The following is a 23,635-nucleotide window of genomic DNA, read 5'->3' on the forward strand; positions in this document are numbered from 1 at the left end:
CTATGCGCCAGTAATTTTTTTACTGCAGTGGTTTTTAGTGTATTCACGAAGTTCTACAACCATCACCACAATCTAATTTTAGAACGTTTCATCACCCCAGAAAGAAACCACATACCCACCAGCAGTCACTCCCTATTTCCCCTCTCCGCTCCAGCCCCCGGCAGCCCCTCAGCCGCTTTCTGTCTCTGTAGAGGGGGCAGGTGCCACGGGGAGGAAGGCGAGCCCCAGGCGGGAGCTGAGCTGCTGCTTCTGATCTCTGCGTGTCTGCCTTCCCCAGAGTTGGAAGTTACAACTCCTTGCCCCTTTGAAGATTGATTTTCTTCCAAAAATTCCCTTCAGCTCTCCAAAAGATATTCACATGGAGTATCTATAAACTTACATATACAGCTAAGTTTGATCTTATTTTGTACCTTTAAGCTTACTTCTTGTGAGGAAGTAACCATAGTGCCCAGACGTGCACACACGCGCACACACACCCACCGTGCCCTGAGATGTTTCAGAGCCTTGTTGTCTGAACTGACGATGAAGGACACCATACCTCAAACACTGTCTCCTAATTCCCCGATTCCTAGGATTTTCAGATCAGGCTGCCAAACCTGTGTCTTGCTGCTTTTAGGTAAGATATACAAAATCCTAGGTAGCAGTGACGAGTGGGAGACAGCAGAATGAACCGTGGGGAATGGCGTGGAGGAGACACCCCTCTCTGCCGTGTGCACAGCCAGAACTGAACACCGGGGGACGAGGTGGGTGGCAGCTCAGTGTGGGAGGCTCTTACCAGGGACTTTTTCCAACCAGAGCGTCTTGGCCTCCCCAGCATCCCACCCCTCAGGAGTGGTCCTTTGTGATGGCCGAGCGCCCCTTAGCCACCAGTGGCTGTGGGGACTGCCCTGCTGACCAGACAAAGCTGGAGGGGTGTGACTCCTCGTTGTCCTGGGGAGGTATATACACGGAGGACAGGACTCCCAAGGTAGACAGTTGAGAGGCTTCAGCATGGCAAAAGTGCCCGACAAGTCGTGGGAGCCACAAACCACAAGCACCAAGTGGTGGGGAAAGAGGACTGCCTCTCACCACAGATCCAGAGGAGTAGCAAGGTCAGATGACCCTACCCACGCTCCTCTCCTTCCCATGTATGTCTCTACCCGGCCCCGCCCCCCACCCCTCAGGATAATCCTGCCTCTCCTGGTGCGGACCTCCTCCTCAGCTCCCCGCTTCCACTCAGCCGCCATCCTCTTCTCCCGACCCAGGGCCCTCTGGGCTCACCTTGTTGCCTTGCCAGGTGCTGAAGTTACACAGGAAGGTAACAAGACGACTTCACACGAGTTCAAGAAAAAAATGCTCTCCTAAAGTTACAGCTCCTTCCAGAAGGCGAAAGAGCAAAAAGGGCCAGCAAGTTTGAGCCATTGCTGTAGACTGAGCCAAAAGCAGCAGGCCAGGCCCAGCGAAGCCACAGAACGACACCACTCCAAGATAAGAGCCACGCCAACAGTACCAGCCAAGCAAGCGTCACACCTCCACAGCCCGTTGCACCCGGAGTCCTGGCTGCCGAGAAGGCGCCAGCATGGGGACTGACTCGGACGCTAACGTGGAACATGGGACACAAACGGTGGTTATGAAAATAAAATCAGCACAATGCGAGAAGTCCCTCCGAAAAGTGAAATAAAATTAGGCACTCTGCACAGAAACGAATTGGTGTATTATTGTTTGAGATGGTCCCTCAAAAGGAGAGAGTGAAATGATAGAGAGAAGCTCTGCATCTTTGCGGCAAAGAAGTCCCCGGTCCCCCCACATCCACCTGAGAAGAAAATGTAGACACAGCTTACCGAGGGTGGATAAGTATCCTTGCCTCCGGATTCCCCAGCCATGGCAGACCAAGGTAACAGCTTTTTTGCTTGGTAGTGAGCACTCATTTTAAACGTGAGAGAAATCAGCAGAGCACAGCAATGCCCGTGTACACTCTGATAGGCTTAGAGGCAATGGGGAAGGGAAAGGAAGAGAGAAAAAGGAGACCACAAAGTTGTCCCCAGGACGCTCTGACTTTCTCTGTCATGATGCAGACTGAGCTGCTCTCTCACTTGGGAATAATGAAGTTGGAAGCTGAAGGCCCCTGAGCTTCATGGCTCCCTCATCCTCTCTTGGCCTCATTCTGAGTTGTAACAAGGACAGAGCAGCGCCAGGCCCAGCCGCCAGGAGAGGGTAGTCATGTGGCCACATCAAGCAGAGGCCTCCCCGGGTGCTCCTCTCTGGTCTGGTTCTACCTGGGTCCCCAGTGTCACCCTCCCCATCAATTGTTCTCCCCTTTACAGCCCATAATGGAGCCCGCAGTCTCCCACAGAGGTGGAAATGGCTGGAACTCCAACCTCTATAGGTTAGAACAGTGATGCTCGAAAAATGAGTTTTGTGTCTTGAAGAGAATTTGAAAAATTATGCACCTCCTTACACAATTTTAAGTTGACATCCAAAATTTTTCATCATGAGCTTCAGTATTTACTGAGGATATAATTTCTAATTTATTATGAACATTGATATTTAAGATAAAACTATTGCATCAGTCTTTCTTTTTTAATTTACAGTCTGATGTATCTTTTTGTCCAGATAAATTCCACTCCACTTTGCTATGAGATGAGAGGGGTGCCACCAGACAGGGGTACCATTTGACCTGTATTTTTCTTGCGAAGCTTTGAATCTGCTCAAGTATTTAACAAGCACGTGGTTGAGTTTCAGTTCTTTGCTGTGTGAGTGAGATTTCTGTATACTTTTAAAGGCTGTTAATTATCTGACAGTGGCCTGAACCATCATGACAAATGCCCATCTGACCCGTGTGGCCTTTATGCCTGTGGGACGGCTTCTCTGTGCACCGCACCCCAGCAGCGGAGCGAACAAACTGACATCATGCTGTCGCTTCACAGTGTTCACTTTGAAGACCGCACGTCCAGTGTTGTATGGCATCTTTTGTGAACAGGAATGTCCTGACCATGTCTTGCTAGCGAAAAATACGACTCAGGTGTATTTATAGAGATTTGCTGAAATTTAAAATCCTTGTGGCGTAACACTGAAAACAGTCTCTCCTGTGTTACTTTTGGGGTCCTTCCATGTCTTTTTGCTAAATTTAAAACAAGTCCCTTTGTCACTGGAAAGATGGATACACAGGAAACTGATGGCATTAGTTGCTTCTGGTAAGAGGAACTGAGTGGCTGGGACAGGTGCAGGAGAGAAACTTCTGTTGTCTATCCTCTGCTATCGAATTTTAAGCCATGTGAATGCACTGCTTATTCAAATTTAAAATGTAATTTAAAAGACAGCATTAACTAGTTAATTATGTAATAACTTTAAAAAAGACTCTGCTTGCCGGAATTGTAATAAGATGTATTTATTTTGGTTTTCGATCATTAAAATGTCTCTGTAGTTCTTGAAGCTTTGTCTAATTTATCCAACAAGCATACACAGTAAAAACATAATGACAACAAGAAAATTAGCAACAAGAAGACATCAAAACGATGCAATGAAGCCAGATTAGCAAAAACGGGCCCAAACAACAATCTAAGACTCAGAATATCCCAACTTTTTATGTTAGAAAACCAGAAGATTGGTACAGTGAACACCCATATTGACACTTCACCCAGATTTCACCAGTTGTCAAATGTGACAAGTACCAAATTCGCTTGATCACTCATCTGTATTGGTCTTCAGCAGGCTGTCTGGGACTTTGTTCGATCCTGTTCACAGCTTCATCAGAATGTCCTGTGAGCGCTTTGCCCTGTGAAACCCTGGAGCATATTATCCTCCTCTCCCACAGCTGCCAGGGTGGTACCCTCACAGATACTGCAGACCCTAGGCAGCTCCCCACTTTTACAGCTTTTCCTGGCCCTTTTATGGGGTGTGAAATCAGGATAACTCAGCATTGACTGGATTGATCATTAACTTTGTCAGGTGTGTTGTAAGGAGGTGCTATGGAACTGGCACACGGAAAGGAAAGCGTTAGGGCTCCTCGGAGGAGTTATATCCATTTATAATAAAATCATAACCTAGTAAGTAAAATGTTTCTCCAAGTTCTGTGAACCCCTCTAGCAAATTAATTTCACCCAAGGAGGGGTTGTGGGAACCTTCAGTTTTTAGCCAGTCAGTCAGAAGCACAGGTGACAACCTGGACCTGTGACTGGGTCTGAAGGGGATGCCCTTTGTCAGGACTGAGCCCTTCACTTGTGGGATCTGATGCCATCTCCAAGAAGGCAGTGTCAGAATGGACTTAAATTGTAGGACACCCCGCTGGTGTCTGAGAATTGCTTGGTGTGGGGAGAAAACTTACACGTTATAATTGGTGTCAGAATTGCAATAAACAAGCAAATGGATGCAAGTTTCAGGCGCCAAACGTAAAGAGGAAACTAGAACACTTAGATGAGATTACTGTTAGAATATCTACATCTAAGTTAAAAACAAATTATCATCAGGCTGATGGAACAGCTTTAAAGTAACAAAGTGGTGCGAACTTTGTGATTTCATCTCCTTCTGCATTTAAGTAAAGAGTATAAACTGGAGAATGAATATTTATCTGCGTGCTTTGCCCAAAAAGATTTCCAAAAAGAAGAAAATACTTGAGAGAGGGAACTATTTCCACTCGACAAAGGGAAAGAATAATTAACAGTTCAGGACCGTTCTGGAGAGAATCATGTATTTTATGGTGGGGATTCCTGATGAACCCCAAGAGGCCAGAAAAGCTGCTCGCCACACCGCCTCGCCCCAAACACACGGGAATTACACTTATTTAGGAGCTCAAAGACTTAACATCAGAGCTCCTTTCTGTTCCCACTAGCCTGGGTCCCGAAGAAGGCCCCCAAATACACCATTTTTTCTTAAAAACATTCTTCATACTTGATCTGATGATTTTTACTTTTTAAATCCAATCTATCAAAGGCTTTTTCTACTTGTTATTTCCTATAATCACTTGTATTTAACTAAGTACAGAATTGAATTTAATTGTTTTGATAATCATATATGCAGAATTCCAAATTACAGATAGCTCCGTTCATCAGTGTCTTAAAAGCTTTTTAGCTTAAGGTTTTCCCAGTATTTAGTTTCCACTCCTATTGTTCTCTTTTTTTAATTTCGTGTTCTTAATCCCATGATTTAACTTTCTGTTTAACCTGAACGTCTCAGACTTGAACCCTCTCTTCACATACTTGTAGTTAATCATCCATCCTGCCTGAACGTCTCGCATTTGACTGAACATGCCCAGTTCTTTTAACAATTTCTCATAGGTCTAATTTCACAAACCTTTAGTCAGTTGCTGTTCTCGTCTGAACACTCTCCAAGTTTCTTCTCTTTATCCAGCATGGCATGTGGAATTAAATATAGTTTGTTCCAACTGAAGCCTGCCCAATGCCAAATAAAGCAGAAATAATTGCTTCTCTCCTTTTTCACACGTGACTCAATGCAATCCTGTAAGGATTTGTCTCTTATTTCAACATGGACAGGACTCGTCCAGCTTAAACCAGCCATAATTGTTGCCTCTCACCTGGCTGTGTTTCATCTATGACTGTCTCGCCAGTATTTCCACATTTGTTGCAATTCAGTAGCTTATTAAAAGTTGAATGGTAAATCCGTGGAAGGATTTCCTCCACATATTTTTCCTTCAAAGATTGTTCTGTGAACACTTGGTATACATGCGAATTTAGTGTTTGGGGTCTCAAGAAGGAGGACTCGGAGGTCTCCGGGCACAGTGTTTCCTGATAGGAACCAGAAGGATTCAGATGGCTGGGCACCAGGGGAGACTGCAGGAGCGGGCTGCTTTGTTCTCTCCTGCCAGAGAGTGGTTGTAAGCAACAGAGACCAACTTCAGCTAACCGAAGCGAAGGGGAATTTTTGGAAAGATACCAGAGGATTTTCGGTAGGCTGGAGAAGCATGCTTAGGAACTAGCAAACGCCGAGAATGCTCCAGGAAGCAGGGATCTCAGCCGTGGCCTGAAGAAGAGTGTGAACATTAGCATCCCTGGTGGGACCGCTGTCGGGTTCTTCCAGTCATGCAGAGATCTAGAACCTGGGCACTGATCTGGGGAACTGTGGGAATCCTAAAGCGCTGATACAACCAGTGGGCTTAGGACATCGCAGTCCAGGAGGGAGAGAAGCGTACACAAGTAAGGAAATAGTAAACCGAGTGCTGATTATGCTGGAAGTAAAATGTGCCGAAGCTGACTTCCCAGTTGTCTCCTATTTACAGAGAAAATAGAGAAAATTCTTAATAGCTCTCAGTATAAATATGGTTGCTAGTAAAGTGCGTTTAGCCCATCCTTCACAGCTTCTCATTTGTCTTCTCGCTCTGCCTCTCCTCCACCCCGATTCCATGATATTTCCCATCTGGTAAATGACGAAATGAAAACACCAATCCTTAAAGACGCAATGCAGCTTTATAAACCCTTTGGGCTTTATAAAAGTGCTCGTGTTCTGGGGCCAGCAGTGGTTGAGTGCACACCTTCCGCTTCTTGGTGGCCTGGGTTTCGCCAGTTCAGTTCCCAGGTGTGGACTTGGCACCATTTGGCAAGCCATGGTGTGGTAGGCGTCCCACATATAAACTAGAGGAAGATGGGCACAGATGTTTAGATCAGGGCCAGTCTTCCTCAGCAAAAAGAGGAGGATTGGCAGCAAATGTTAGCTCAGGGCTGATCTTCCTCAAAAAACAAAAAAAGTTCTAGTGTTTTCTCCTCGCTCTAGGAAATGCTCACTTTCAGGGAAGAAGTCATCCACCTCATGTTGTTGGCCGTCTTCTCGTGCAGCACTGGGAACCCCCATGAAGGCACACCTTCGTGTGTCACATTCTGGTAGGAGGTGACCACAAACAACTTACTTACAATAAGGTACCAAAGTTTTGAATTACTTATGCATGTACCTGTATGTGTACACACACACACATTTGTGAGAGATTTAAAAATCTTTCTCAGTTGCATTCCCATACGATTTCCTGAGAGAGAAAGGGTCAAATTACAGCTGGCATGCAGGGAGTTATTTATACATAACCGCAGCTCATCTTTGTGGCCACTTGGAATTATTTTCATATTTTCTAGTTCGCTTTTTAAAATTTTGCCCATGACCAAAAATAGACAAGAACATTACGAGTGAGTGCATCAGCATCTACATTACACAAATACAAGATGTCTGTGCGCGGTCTCATCAGTGGAGACCTAACGGTTACGACAGCCAGATGGAGGTTCTCAAAGTCATGTGCAGTGTTCCTTACGCTGGTAACACAGGGAGGGAAAACCTACCAATTTTATGTTTCTATTTTAGCCATAACATAAATCTGCCTTTTTCAATAGTGTGAACTTGTTTTAATAATGTTCCTAGTGGAGTAGAGGTCAGGGGAAAAATTAGGACATTTTAAAAAACAGGTGAGCTGTATTTTGGTGACTCTTACATGACCAATTTCATTATTCTGGAATTCATAACATTACTAGATGAACATTTAACGAAATATTTTTGTAATGCTCTTTTCTTCATTTACATGCAAAATTGCTTTGAGTTTTTCCCCTTTTTTTGAAATCTGGGTACATCCATGGAAGTGTGTCAGAGGTAAACATCATCCACCCTTTGTGTGGAATAACGATTAAGAAATGGTGCCCCTTAATACTCAGGGTCTTTGGAAATAGTTCAGAAATCACTGAATGTTGATGGAACTTTATCATTTAAAATTTCTTAGGAACGTCAAACCCAGGGCAATGTTGGAATACACAGCATCCACGGTACCTCATTGTGGTCACTGGGAGGCGTCTTCCATCCTCCTCCTCTTCTGGGCAGGCTGCTGTGGTCATGTTTGTGTGACACGGCACTGCCTCTCTTGGTGCCAGTCAAACCCATCAGCTCTGCCAGAGAAACTGGTACCCGTGCCAGTGGTTCCTTGCACTCTCGATGACTCGACGAGATTTCAGTGGAACAGTCTCTTTCATCGCAGCCCCTTGCATTAGAACCCTGGCATGAATCTCTGGGAACTGGGGTGAGGGAGAGGTCACCGTCACGGATGTTCAGAGGTACCCTCTGCCCCAGACACCAGCCCAGCTCCCTGTCTGGAGACAGTTCTGCATGGATTTTGCGTTTCTGCACATCTGGTGGGTGAGGCACTGACTGTTCTTCGTTCTGGGCTATCTCTTCAAGGATGTTTGTATAGCAAACAACCTTAGAAGATAGAAGTAGTGTCTGCTGGAGCGAAGAGCAAGCAAGCACATGGTCCGCTGTAAAAGATTCAGGGTCCCCAAGCTGAAGGTCCCTTCTGTAATGCAACCCAGCCTCCTCTGTGTCTCCCTGTGGGAACTGGGACTCTGCACACCAGTGCCAAAAACAAAAAAAGCGCTGATCCTCTGGCCACTGCTGTTCTCTGACTCAGGGGTCTCATATCTTCTACCAGCATCCATGTGGCAGGCTAACTTTTTAGCTTGCAAGTCGGGTAAAAATCTCAGCTTGTTCACAGTTCCTGGCATCGCCTTAAACCAAATGCATGAGCTTTGACTCCAGAAAGGCTTTTTAGTCCCTCGTGTAAATACATCCTCCTGTGGGTTGGCTCCGTCCGTGCTCCAGATATGTCTGTCTGTGACTGAATCCTGGAGTGCACAGCGCTTAGACTCCGTACAGGACCCTCACTCAACTGTACAGATGTACACTGTTACCGTCAGTCAGGCTTTGTCCTTTTCACTCTGCACATTATTATGCTCCTGTCATAACTCAGAAGGGCTCCTCCTTGCAATACGCTTCTGCCTTTATTCTCACACTTTGTGTTCCGTGTCTTGCGCGCAGCTGTCTCCGAGTACCCCAGCTGTGCTAAGCCTTTTCCAGTCGCATGCAACAGAAACTCAGCTCCTAATTAAAGATTAAGCATTGGTCAAGGACCAGCAGCTAAAGCAATGAGCACGTTCATTACCTGGTCTGCTTATATTCTCAAAGCTAACTTCCTTGATCCAAAAATAATGAATACATAAAAGTGCTGACTGAGTTTATTTCCTGTCTTGAAGTGGAAGCTTATGAAGTGCAGGCGCAAATGTAAAATGAAAGCACCTATTTACTTATAACCCTAATGGCATTCTTATTGTTAGGATTCTAAAGAACTTCAGCCCATAGCAGAAGGAACCTAAGAAAGCATTTACATTTCTGAGGCAGTGCCTAAACAATTCACCTGAGGGCCGTTGGACCCCTTCCTATTTCCTCTCCACCCTTTATCTTAGAAACGACTCAGGATCTTTGCTCTTACACATTCCTGGGCGTTTTCCTCGCCCTTCTTTTTCCAAAAGATCGTTTCCCCCTTCTCTAACCCCATGTTATGGACTCAATTGTTTCCCCTCAGGAATTCACATGTTCAAGTTCTAATCTCCAGAATCTGTCTGTGGGGTCTTCAGAGAGGTAACTAAGTTAAAATAAGGTCATTAGGATGGGCCCTGATCCAACATGACTGGTGTCCTGGTCAGCGAGGAAGTTCAGACAGACACGCATAGCGGGAGGACGCCAAGTGAACGTGAAGATGGCCATCTCTGAGCCACAGAGAGGCTCACGAGAAATACACCTGCCAGCGCCCTGGTCTCGCACCTGCGGCCCCAGAACTGTGGGAGAACAGGTTTCTGTCGTTTAAGCACACCAGTCAATGGCGTTTTGTTAGGGCGGCCCTAGCAAAGTGATAGCCCCACTAGCTATGCCCTCTGTCTTGCTGCCCACTCCCCACCCGCTCTGGGACTTCTGCTCCCTCTGAGCCCCCATTTCAGCATTCAGTTCAGCAGAACCTTTAAATTACAAAACAGTTCTCGAGGGCTGCAGGCGAAGCAGTTTTCTCGCCGATTCCGTCTGCAGCAGATTACCGTCATGCCACTTAAAGTTGGTCACCAGCCAAATCTTGAGATTGATCTTGTTTTCCTGGTTACAAAGATCCGTAACACTATTTCACTTTTCCTCATCCTGCTGTTCTCTTGTGTAATTTCAGTCCCAGAGATCTGCAGGATAAACAGGCAAAGCACAAACAGGTAGTTCTGAGGCTCAGGGATGGCCTCCTACAGCCCTGGGCCGGGTTCCTGCTGGAGCAGGAGCTCCCGGACTCCCCGTTCACTCGGTCAGTTACAGGAGGGCGTCAAGCAGGCGGCTGCACAGCCAGGACCCTTAGAAGAGGCCGGAGGGTCAGAGGGCAGGGAGACCCTCGCAAATGGGAGGGCGTGAGCTTTGCGGGACCAGATGGGAACTGCGCCGCAGTCAGCCAGCGGCATAGCGGGCGCCAGAGAGTCAGGAGTGCACCGTGTTGTCTGTCCCCTTTCTTGGGGACAAACGTGAGTACAAGTGAGTTTCTCTGCGCTTTGTCGTGAAAGAAACTCTATATCCTTTAATGGTGATTATTGGCATCTTTCTGCCCACCATGTTATCATTCCATTGTGACACTCGTGAGGTGAAGAAATTACTGAATATTATATACAACTGAAAATAAGAAACTCGGGATGAAAAGTCCTTTTGACTTCCATCGGATTGCTTTCTGTAAGCCCACCCCACTGTCACATCGCCTCATCTCAAAGTCACATAGGTTAGGCGAGTTTTTCAGCATCACTGGGGGCCAGTTGGATCCCTTTGTAATCAGTTGTTTTTGCTTGTCCCATGTCTGCTAAATATCCACCTGACCAGAGCCAGCTTCTAGAGGGTGTGGGTCAGCCCACGTCCAGCATTTCTACCAGGAAGGAAGAAACTCCCAGCGCACCCTTCATGTCATCATCAACAGCAGCACTAAAAAAAGGACAGCACAAAATCATGATATAATTGGGTCTCTGGAAAAAATTAACATTTAATATTTTTGCAGCAACTACGATGGGGCAACCTTGCCATTCCTTTTTTTTATTATTTATTTATTTTTAAAATTCACTTTTTTTTTTTTTTTTTTTTTTGCTGAGGAAGATTGGCCCTGAGCTAACATCTGTTACCAATCTTCCCCTTTTTTTCTTTCTTTTTAAAAATTTTTCTCCCCAAAGCCCCAGCACATAGTTGTATGTCCTACTGGTAGGTCCTTCTAGTTCTGCTATTTTGGATGCCTCCACAGCATGGCCTCATGAGCGGTGTGTAGGTCCACGCCCAGGATCTGAACCAGCCAACCCTGGGCACCGAGGTGGAGTGTGTGAACTTAACCACTCAACCAGCGGGCCAGGCTACCATTCCTTTTAAATAAAGTAAAAGGCAAATGCCATTTATAGATATGTAACTGGATGAGATTTCAATGATGTGAAAAAGGCTTTTATGTGGGTGTGTTTTTGTTTTTCATCTATCAGTAAAGGTAGAATGGCAGAGCCATTGGCCCCATTATTTACATTAAGACACTTTCTTCAAAATGATATAAATTGTCAATTCCTATTTTGGGGGAAAAGTTTTTGTTTCCAAACAACCTTTGTTTCCACTGATTTGAAAAATAATAATGGGAGGAGGGGGAATTGGAGGAAGAGGTCAAAGATACAAATTTCCAGTGATAATATAAGTAAGCATTAAGGATGTGATAACTATAGTTAATTCTGATGTACGGTATACGGGAAAGTTCTTAAGAGAGTAGATCCTAAGAGTTCTCATCACAAGATTTTTTTTTTCTTTTCATTGTATCTATATGACATGATGGGTGTTAACTAACCCTATTGTGGGAATCATTTTACAATATCTGTAACTCAAACCATCATGCTGTACACCTTACATTTAGACAGTGATGTCTATCAATTATTTCTCATTAAAACTGGAAAACAGTAAAAAAAATAAAATAAGAGGACAGAGTGAAATAAATAATAATAAATTTTTACTTTATATGAAGAGTGTATTCTAACACCAACTGGTTGTCCGGCAGTCCAGTTCTGGCACTGACCACACTGACCGCACAGAGCTTGCACAGAGCCTGCAAGTTAAGGGCTCAGCCTCCACAAGGCCACCCTTGCTGCAGGTGCAGCCACAGTGTTACAAGTTTGGGGACTCCTATGACCCTCCTGGGTTCAGTAATTCATTAGAACAACTCACAACTCAGGGAAGTGCTGTACTTGCAACTGTAGTTTTATTAGAAAGAATCTGGATCAGGACCAGTCAGATGAAGAGACGCACAGGGCGAGGTGTGGGAGGGTCCCCACAGGGAGCCTCCATGCCCGCCACCTGTGGAGTCAGGGTGTGCACCCTCCCAGCACATCCGTGTGTCCACCAGCCGGGAAACTCCACCGCACCTCGGTCTCCAGAGTGTTTCCTGGGGTTTCGTTACATGGAACAGGGACCACAGACTCCACTCCATCTCCAGCCCCCACAGAAGTCCTGCTGGCTCCAAGCCCAGCCCTCTGATCACAGGGTTGGCCTTTCTGGTAACCAGGCCCATCCTGAGCCATCACATTAGCATAAACTCAGGCGTGAGCCAAGGAACTCATGAATAGCAAGATACTCCTGTCATTCAGAAAATGCCCAGGGTTTTGAGAGGCCAGGTGCCAGGAACCCAGAACAAAGACCAGAGAAACTCTTTATTTTACAACAGAGTAGAATGAGAAAACTAAGAGATTTTTTTATAATGAGTTAGCCAGTGACAGGTTAAATAACAATGATGTGGGCTCTCACTTAATCCCCAAGGAGTTATGTAATGGTCAAGTTACTTTCCCTTTGAACTTCCTGCTGTCGCTCTGCCCCTTGTGATAATTGATAATTACATCTGGATGAACTCCTGCCTCCCTCTGCAGACGTGGGGAATTGAATGCTCTCTTGCGCATTTAGCTGCGTATTGCTTTCCACAACAACGTAGAACTGTGTGAGATTCCTTTTCTCACACTAGGACTGTTTCAACATTTTTAGGACACTGCTTCATCCATCCTTTAGCTCCTGCCATTCTTCCAAAAAAGAGAATTTGGGGTAATGTACACATTTGGCACCATATGAATACATATTCTAAAAATCGCATTCTTAACATTTTTCCAAAACCTGTTTTTTTCCTTTTCCCCCTTTCCATGGTCCCCTCTATCCAACTTCAGTATTCCAGAAATCAGAGTCTAGTATGAGAATTCTCTTTGGAAGTTAAGATTGATCTGTGTCAATTAAGATGCTTTCAGCTTCAAGTAAAATGAATAAAGAAACATGCCAATGGGCTTAAACCATCAGGAATTGTAATGGCTCATGTAACTGAAAATGCAGACATAGGGTGAGTTCCAGGCAGCCGGGAGTCTGGCACAGTTTCTTAATAATCCTTCTCAGCTTTACCACAGAAATGAGGGCAGTGTGCTTCCTGGTTTGTGTCTAGCAAGAGAGACTGGTTTTCTGTCACTGTCTTTAAAAATAAGGAGAATCTTTTCCAGAAGTCTCTAGCAGCCGTCCCCTGGAATTGAACTGACCAAGATTGCATTATCTGCCTCTTCCTAGCTGGAGAGATGGGATTAATGTTAGTCTGTTTAGAGCCCATCCCTGGAACTGGGAATCCGGTATCATCTGTGAGTCTCATCGGCTGCAAGGGTGAGGGGTGGGTATCTCATCAGAAGATCTGTTAGGAGGGTGGGAGGAGGAAAATGGACATCGAGTGGGCAACCACGGTTGTTCACTGTACCTGGAAAAGTGACCTGGCAGGTTGATGATGACAAAACAACATTTATCCAGCACTTACTGTATTCTAGGTGCTGCGTGTGCGTTTTCTCCTAACAGCCCTTTCAGGCAGGTACCGCTCTTCTTCTCGTTCTACGAATGATGACACCGAGAGAGATTAAGGGACTTGCATTGATGCTGCACAAAGACGGATCACTGACGTGCCACCGTGATTTGATTACACAGTCCACGTGTTGAGAGGTGGTGAGATGTGAAACTCAGAGTCACTCCCTGTTTGATTTTGTAGCTTGCATACAAGATCCTCCTAAAAGTAATAAATTATAATTTAAAAAGTAACTCAAGTAATTTAATTCTATTAAGGATATGTAATGTGACCATAAGCAAAAGATGGAGACAACCCAAATTTCCATTGACAGGTGAATGGATTAGACAAAGTGTGGTCTACCCAGACAGTGGGATCTAAGCAGCCTTATAAAGGGGTGCAGTCCTGACACCTGCCGCAACACGGGTAAAGCCTGAAGACTTCATTCCAAGTGAAACGAAGGGCCAGTATTTTATGACTTCACTTAAATGAGGTACGTGGAGTAGTCAAGTCCATAGAGACAAAGAGTAGCATGGTGGTTGCCAGGGCTGGGGGAGGGGGAATGTGGTTATTGTTTAATGGGTGCAGAGCTTCAGTGTGGGATGATGGAAAGTTCTGGAGATGGATGGTGGTGATGGTTGCACAGCAATGTGAATACTTAATGTCACTGCTTGAAATGGTAAATTTTGTGTTACAGAAATTTTATCACAATAAAGAAAGTATGTAATGTGGCATAGACTCTTGTGATCTCTGAGTGTCCACTCTTCCTTTTCCCCTTTGAATAGTAGACCCCTCTCCACTCTGAGCCGTGGGTGGGCGCAGCTGGAGACCTTTCCCAGCTTCCCTTGCAGCCATGTGGCCATGGAAGCCAGGTCTGGACTGATAAAATATGAGTAGAAGTCATCAGGGTAATTTCTGCTTCAATGTCCTTAAAAAGGAAATGGCTTACTCCGTAAACTCTCCTTCCTCGTGGGCTGGAATGGGGACACGCTCCTGGCGAGCTGCCTCACCCTGCGCAGATCGCCAAAGCAGGGGCCTTGTGCTCAGATATGGGATCCACGTGCTGAGGCTGGTAGAGACTCATTGCCAGCTGCGTCCCTGCATGGACTCGTGGAGCAGTCTGCCGTCTTTGCCAATTGTTACAAGAGGGAGAAATAAACTTCTGTCTTGTTTACAACAGTGTATTTTGGAGTCTTTTGTTACGGCAGCTTAGCCTAAACGTCTATGCAGCTAACAGTCAACTTGCACTTAGGTGTCAGGCAGTGTATAAACTCCTTATGTGCATTACCTGATTTAATCCTCACAACAACCCTGTGAGCTGGATCTATTGTTGTTTCCTTCTTCTCCGCAAAGCACCCCAGTACATAATTGTATATTTTAGTTGTGGGTCCCTCTAGCTGTGGCATGTGAGACGCCGCCCTGGCATGGCTTGACGAGTGGTGCCAGGTTGGCGCCCAGGATCCAAACTGGTGAAACCCTGGGCCAGCAAAGCACACGAACTTAACCACTCAGCCACGGGGCCAGCCCCTCTAGATACTATTATTGTCTGCATTCTATGACTAAGGAAATTGAGGCACAGAATGGGTTAAGTAATTTGACCAAGATAATGCAGCTAGTAAATGGTAGAGCTAGGAATTCAACTTAGGCAGTTGACTTCAGAAGCTGTCTTTTATCAGTTAATTTTATTACATCCCTTGAGAGATTCTGAGATGCTTCCTGGGGGCTGAAAATGGGGAATTTCTGTTCTGCCAGTGGATAGTTTTTGATTTCTTAGTTTCCTGTCTAATATCTGTATAGGAAATTGAATTATTTTATTTATTTTTTGCATTATAGAATCTTAATTTGGGAGACACATTTTAGACTTTGCAGGCATTGTACTTTTATATGCACTAACATTCCCCAGAATTATTTTGGAGACTCACGTGGAGTGTTTTACTTTTATTTTTGCCAAGGTGAGTACAGTGAAAAAAAGAAACAACCTATCATTCCTCACCGCTATTCACAAAAAGGACATCTTAACACCAAAATAAATAGGAAAGTCACAAAGAAAGAAAAAAAGGAAATTTCATTAAACTGGATACATTTGCCTTTATGAAAATGTCGCTCACTGCATGTTTCTCCTTTTTCTGAATGTGCCAGTGACTGGCAGAGACCTTGACAGAGACAGCAGATGTTCTGAGAAAGAACAAATGGGTTTGTGGCCTCAGCCCTCACCTTCCACTGACATTCACGCCTGGCTGGCGTCACGTTCCACCCGGGACGGGGCCTTGCTGGCTCACCTGGAGGAGCGAGTTTCCTCCCGGGGCTTTGACAGCAGGCGTGGTGGCCATCTGACCCTCCTGGGGGCCTACAGACCGTGCATCTCCTCAGAGAGAAGGCAGCGTTCACTGTAGCACAAGATTGCTTTGCACAGGACCTTTTATAGCTGATGTCATAAATTTCTCCAAACACCAATTTTGCATATAAAATGCAAGGTGATTTTATGGTTTTTAAATGTCTCTACTCTCCCTGTCTCTTGAGTCCCTCCCAGGTAGGCTGCCATACGATCTCTAACAGGAAAACAGGTGGATTTGAAATTGTTGTCTACGTTGCTCTCCATGTGAGCACCATCAAATCATTTGTCTCTCATTCTATAGAGACAAAAGTATGTATTTTTAAAATCTCACAGTAGTTCTTGTGGTGTGTGCTCGCTTGATGAACTTGTGCTGAATACGAAAATGCCCTTCCAGGCCAGAGAAGTATCAAAGGAAAGTATCACCTTAAAAAGGTAATTTAAAAATGGCACCGTGCTTGAATTTCCGCAGGTAGTGCCGGTCTGCAGGTACAAAATGGGAGTAACCTTAGCAGGAATGATTCACATGCCGCTGACTCTCGCCCAGACCGATGCACAGAGGACATCAAGTCAGCCCCACTGCAAAGCCTCATGCTATGCTCTTATTTTTTTTATTTTTTATTTTTTTGAGGAAGATTAGCCCTGAGCTAACTACTGCCCGTCCTCCTCTTTTTGCTGAGGAAGACTGGCCCTGAGCTAACATCCGTGCCCATCTTCCTCTACTTTATATGTGGGATGCCTACCACAGCATGGCGTGCCAAGTGGTGCCATATCCGCAACTGGGATCTGAACAGGCAAACCCCGGGCCACCAAAGCGGAACATGTGCACTTAACCGCTGTACCACCGGGCCAGCCCCTATGCTCTTATTTTTATGTTAAGGCTTACTTTTGCTTTTTGTTTTTTGTTTTTTTAAAAAAAGAAACCTTCTTTGATTAGTAGTGACATTAAATGTGTGAAGATTGTATTTGGAACCAAGCCCATGAATTTCCTCCAGCAAATCCTTCCTGAGCACGTGTGCGCCAGGCAGCGCTCCACACTCGGGGACACGAGGAAGCCTGGAGCCCCGCCCTTGGGGAGAGCGACAGTGACAAATTCACATCCAGCCTAGACACTGGCTCGTTTCTGCAAATTCGACATCGGGGTTTCCACCAAGCTTGGTGGAACTCTGGTCTAAAGAAGTGCCGTCTTCAACAGCACAAACCATTTTCGAGGAAGAGGGGCCGGTTATGCATTTTCTCTTTTAGAACTGAAGTAGGTGTAGAAAGAGAGGGGCAGCTCCGGGGGTAAAGGTAAGGAGCGTCGCGTCTTGCTAGGTTTCAGCGTGAGTCTCTCACTCCCAGTGAGGCCTTTCCACTCCGTGCCACTCCCCTGGGCCTTCCCCAGGCAGTGACAAGAGAGACTAATTTACCTTCTGACGCATGTTATGGCATTTGGAAGCCCTCCAGTGGCCAAATACTGTACCTGAAACAAAAGCGTTTTGCTACGCTGAAGTGTTGAGGCGTGAACTGTGCTCATGTTTGCAGCTTACTTAGAAATGTATCAAAACATAAGATGGATTAATGTATGAACAGAGGGATGCATGGATGGTTAGACATGTGATAGAGCACATATAACAATGTTAATTGTAGAATCCAGATGACAGGTATGTGGATAATTATCTCACTGGATGGGTCACTGTGTAATTCTTTCAACTACTCTGTGTTTGAACATTTCTATAATAAATATTGAAGAAAAATCTCTATGCTAGACTCTGAAGATTTATACCTTGTAGTTCACATTATTGAACTAAGATTTTGTTTAGACCATATTTAAATTATCTTTCAATAAAATTGTCTTCATAAATGTACGTGGATTCATTTCTCTTCACACGGATTAATTTTTAAATGTTTTAAAAACACTTCTGTATTTCTTTTAGAAAATTTATACATTGGAATGTGAAATAGCTAAATGACTTCTTTGTTTTAAAAAAGCCTGCTCTTCCTAGAATATCTATTTTACATGCTTAGGAAATTGTTAACAAGTTGATCACTTAAAAAAAAATCAGAGAGGCAACTGTTTGACAATTGCTTACAATCCTTTTTCTTAGAGGAGATGCATTGGTTAGGGCTCAATGCAGACGACAAAACCCACTGAAGTAATTTAAGGCAAAAGGGATTTATGACGTGGCACATTACAGGTGGCTGGCAGGGCAATCAGCCTGTGGTGGAGCTTCAGGAGGGGCTCACAGATCCAGCAGCAGGACCGAGCTGTCCCGGAGGGCCGCTCGGCCGTGGTCAGGAAGCCACCCCTGCAGCCACTGGTTCCGCAGCCACATCACCTTCACCCTGTACACCCGTCAAGAAGGACGCCTCGAAACCTGCCCCTCCCGCCTCAGTCCTGGATCCTTCACTACACGCCAGCACCTCTAGTTGGAATTCCAATCCCGCCCACCAGCCTAGCTGCAGGGGAGTTGGGGAAAGACATTTCCAGCCTTCCAGACACAAGGCCCAAGGAGGCGTGTCAAGAGGAGGGTGGCATTAGATGAAAGGCTGTGGCTGACAGCACCCGGGCACTGATCAGCGTTACCACTGACACTGCTGGGCGTTCCGACCCGTCTGGGGCTGTAATAAGGCGTCGACGGCAGCCCTGATGAGCACTCATGCCCAAGACCTCAAAGCTGAACCTGGGAGGGAGGGCCTCCAGCTCCACCTGCCGAGTTCACCGGAAAGAGAGGGCTAGAGGCGCGTGTGGACCCACCTCAGGGAGGCAAGCAGCAACACCCAGGGCGCAGGCAGCGCACAGGGCAAAGGGCAGGGGTTCCTCAGCACACAAGCGGCGGGTAAAGAAGGGAGCGCAACCTCAGGTTACAAGATTTAAGAGGTGTATCCAGTAAATGCAGCAGGTGAGTCTTGTGTGGAAATCTGGACACGTATTAGGATAATCGATTACATTCAAGAATTACTGTTAATCTTTTTAAATGTGATAATAGTACTGTGGTTCTGTGACAGTCCCTTCAATCACTTCCACAGTAAGCCCTTTGCTTTTTCCTTCGTGATCAATTTATGGCTCTGTGTTTTGTCCTGGAGAGAAAGTTTACTTTGCTAGGCGTTTTACATGTGAAACACCTTGATCCTTGTAAGACTCCTGCCATAAAGGTGGATTAGAGCGTTCTTTAGGGGAAACACCGATCACAGCCTTTCTGGAAGTGGAGAGAAACAAACGTCTATTTTGAAGGACACTTAGTGTGTCTGGGAAGGAACGAGGAGGCGGGCAGCCATTCAGGGAAGGGACACTGTCAGGCATCTTAGCTAATTAGGAGGTAAGGCAGACTGTCAGATAATATCTCCTTGCGAGAAAACAGATTTGCTCAATTCCATAAAGTAAACGTTAGATTCAATGTTCTAAGTGTTTTCAAAATAATCCTTTTTGTCCCTGACACTCTGAGAGGGCGGGTGTTGTCTTCATTGTAAAGATGACCTAAAATCGAGAGCTCACCCCCAGCCAGCGTGAGACGAGTGTGAGGCACACTGAGAGTCGTGGTGTAACCAGACACACCAGGGGATGACGCCTGGACCATCGGCGCCCCCAGAACCCGCTGGCGGCCGTCTTGAACCTGCCGTTCTCTGTTAATGGGCTTAGGCCATGCATTCTGAAATTCTGTTCTTGGGGGCCAAAAAAACTTACCACAGTGGTTTGTGCCCCTTCAAAGCTCAACCCTACCCAACAAAATCTTATTCCTTATCCCTCTCACTAGGGAGAATTTAAATTTAATTTCAACTTTCTCTGTGGTCAGGTTGGGGGCGGCAGGTGATAATGAAAAAAAAAAGTCTCAGAAACTCTAGCTTAGGCCAAAAGATGTTTTATTTGGAACACAGCAAATTTTAAATCATGTTTTCACATTCTTGGAAATGCAGGTCATTACATTTACTTTGTAAATTGATTTTTAAAACAAATACTTTTTTCCTAAGCACTTTTTCTTAGGTCCTTTTTTTTACAGATTTCAAATGACTTGAAATCAAAACGCCACCTTGTTTTTTCCTAAGATCCACCAAATGCCACTTTTTTCAAGGAAAATTGTGGCATCTCTGCCTAGTGGACAATCGTGAGTCGTTGATTGAAGGGAGGGCTAGCTGCCTTGGGGAACTCAGCTGGAGTAGACCTGTGAGCTTATTAAGCTACAATTAATTAGCTACAAGCTATTAATCAGCTGCAATGAGCTTGTTACCTGGTCATGGCCAGTCTCCCCTAAACTCTGTGCTTTGTGAACACTCTTAAACGCAGTGGTGGGTAACCGTTTAGTCAGTGTCCTAGGCTTCTAGCTTGCCACCCTGCTCTCGCTTATATGAAACTGCTGTAGAACTTTCTGGCTTGAACTGAAGATGCGAGATTGCTGTTATATAAACTTTTCACCCTGACTGAATGCCACCTCTGTTCAGACGATTTCATTGCAACTAATGTGCCCCCGGGATCCACACCCAAGCAGAAACGTGAGGCGCTCCGGAAGCTTGCAAGCAAATGTGGGAGAAAATTGCTTAGAACACCAGAGCTAAGAGACTTGATGGAAGGAGCCACAGAGTCTGCCAGAAGCAAGGCAGGGACACACCGAGAAGTGGGGAGGCTGCAGGAAGACAGTAGAGCCGGCAAACTCTGAAAGCTGCGGAACTCGGCCTGTGCATCTGAAGGTGGGGAGGGCGTTCAAGGCAGGCGGGGCAGTTGGGTGGGACCAAAGGAGCACAGGGCAGAGAGGTGAATCACTCCAAGGTGTACTTGGGGGCAAAGTTTCTGTAGCTGAAGGTTGGGGTGCAGGGACCAGTGGTGGCAGATGAAGCTAGAAAGGTTGGACTCACATCATGGATCTCAGATGATGCGCAAAGGCCCCCTGCTGTCCTGGTTACTGCCCTGGGAAGAACTCGTTAAACGCAGCTATCTGAATACATACCCCCACCTAACTCCACTTCTGCCTCCTCCCCGACCTCCTTCATCCAGCAGAGCGGGATCAAAATTCCCCTGCATCGTAACCTTGGACAAGTCACTTAACCTCTCTGTGCCCTGATTTCTTCCTCTCGAAAATGGAGATTAAAGAGAGTCCCGGCTGCATTAAATGAGTCACGACAGTCTGTGGACTGTCATATGAACGTTTGTTATACATATAAGTAGATATAGCTCTATCTACCAGAAATTCTCAGACAATTGTTTTGAAACATAGAAAAGGGAGGATTTTAGATCTGGACTAACTCCCAACCATGGGCTTATGACTTTTCACATGAAAAATTACTATGTATATCATTATAGCCTTGAAGAACCCAACTGCGAAAAGGGTTATGCTTTTATTTTAGAGATCAGGTAAATGCTTTTCCAGCCCTAGGAGCTGCCTAGAGTGTTAAAGAAGTGGGTACATGTCTAATTATTTAAGCCTTCATTTAAGACCTTGGAGGCTCCTTGCTTTTAGCTACAGCCTTTTGACATCTTCACGGTTCATTACTCTATGGTAGTGAAAAGGAAAAGAGATGGGACCGACAGGGCCATTTTATAAACCTGTGAACAGTGCAAAAGCGATAGTAGACATGAAAAAAGTGGAATCTACATTAAATACTTGAGGTTTAACATATGACAGTTTCTGTTCCCCATTATGCTAATTTTTTGTTGTATATTGCAGCATAATAAACATAATGGCTTTAAAACACCACTTTATTATTTCTTACGGTTCTGGTAAACATTTTTTTGTTGTTGAGTTCTATGAGTTTATATATTTCGGAAATTATCCCCCTTGTTGGATCTATGATTTGCAACTATTTTCTCCCAGTTGGTGGGTTGTCTTTTTGTTTTGTTCGTGGTTTCCTTTGCCTTGCAGCTCTTTAGTCTGATGTAGTCCCATTTATTTATTCTTTTGTTTCCCTTGCCTGAGTAGACATGGTATCCAAAAAGATACTGCTACACAAATATCAAAGAGTGTACTGCCCATATTTTCTTCTAAGAGTTTTATAGTTTCAGATCTTAAAGCTTTAATCGATTTTGAGTTAATTTTGTCTACTTTCATTCTTTTCCACATGGCTGTTCAGTTTTCCCAAGACCATTTATTGTGGAGACTTTCCTTTCTCCATTTTATGTTCTTAGCTCTTTTGTCAAAGATCAGCTGTCCACAGATGTGTGGTTTTATTTCTGGGCTCTCGATTCTGTTCTATTGATCATGTATCTGTTTTTATGCCAGTACCAAGCTGTTTTGGTTACTGTAGCTCTGTAGTATATTTTGAAGCCAGGGATTGTGATACCTCCAGCTTTGTTCTTTTTTCTCAGGAATCCTTTGGCTATTTGGGGTCTTTTGTTGTTCTATATAAATTTTAGGGTTCTTTGTTCTATTCTTCTGTAGAATGTCATTGGGATTCTGATTGGGATTGCATCGAATCTGTAGATTGCTTTAGGTAATTTGGACATTTTAACTATGTTTCTTCTTCCAATCCATGAGTATGGAATATCTTTCCATTTTTTATGTCTTCAACTTCTTTCAATGTCTTATATCAAGCTGTTTTTTTTAAAGCCTGTGAGTGTCATTTGACTTAAGTAAATAGCTCCTTTTCTAGTCCGTTAACTGGCACACACACATTCCTTGCCTGCTCAAGCCTACATTCCTAGCTTCTCTGAAATCTAGAGGCATATAGTGGGGTCAGTTTTTAAAAGCAAGCATTTTGGAATAGGAGCTAGGTTTAAATTCTGGCTTTGCTACTTTGTGTGACTTTAAATTGCCTGAAGTCTGTAGGCCTCAGGTTCATCCATTCGGCAGGGACATCTGCCTGGCAAGGTTTTCGTGAAGATTAAGAAAGGTGTGTTCAGAGATTGGCAGAGCGCCTGGCACACAGTGAGCGCTCAGCAAGGCCCGCACTTTTTATTAGATAGGCCTGAGTCTGCATGAAGGTGCCCTGATACCTTAGGACTTGCTCATGCCTCCTGCAAAGCAAGGCCCTTGGCCTTAGTCTTCATAAACACTCTCACACTGTGAAGCCACCCGAACAAGCTTCTGAGCTATTAGCTTCTGAATTTTCTTGAGTGCCTTGCCTGATTTTTTCCACCCTCTGGGTTTGCTTTGCTGCCCTCTTCTGGTAGAATGGGGAAGAGTTCGATGAGGTTCCAGTTCCTACAGCTACAGAAATAGAAGCTGTCAGTATCTGGAACCGCTCCCTAGTCAAAGAACCAAATTCCCCAACACCTTGGTCCTAAGTCCAAGTGAATCCACATGAGAGTAAAGTCTAAAAGTGAAACTTCTGTATATAAATTTCAATTTATTTCTCCTACACAGAAATCAATATTGACATGTGAGATGATTAACATTAAAATGGATAGCTCACTTCAGGTTGAAAAGATGCTAAGAATAAATACTTCGTTATTCCGAATGGCAATAGGGAATCACCTGCATTTGACCTTTCTGAAAAAGTGAAATGTGTATATATAGAATTTTAATTTAAAAACAAGTTTTTCTAATGTTAATCTCAACATCTTTCAAATCCTAAGACATATGTAGTATTTAGGTTGGTATTTTAAGTGTTTTGCACAGAAGCCGCATGAAAATATTACCATGTACTTCAAATACAATGAGAAATGCTAAATACTTAGATTTTATATTTAATACAGTAAGTTATTTAAATGCTTCTTCACATTTTAGTTTTAGAAGGTATTGGAAATATTTCTTTTTTTTAAAGATTGGCACCTGAGCTAACAT

This window comes from Equus przewalskii, chromosome 4, assembly GCF_037783145.1.
Source record: "Equus przewalskii isolate Varuska chromosome 4, EquPr2, whole genome shotgun sequence".
Lineage (NCBI taxonomy): Eukaryota > Metazoa > Chordata > Mammalia > Perissodactyla > Equidae > Equus > Equus przewalskii.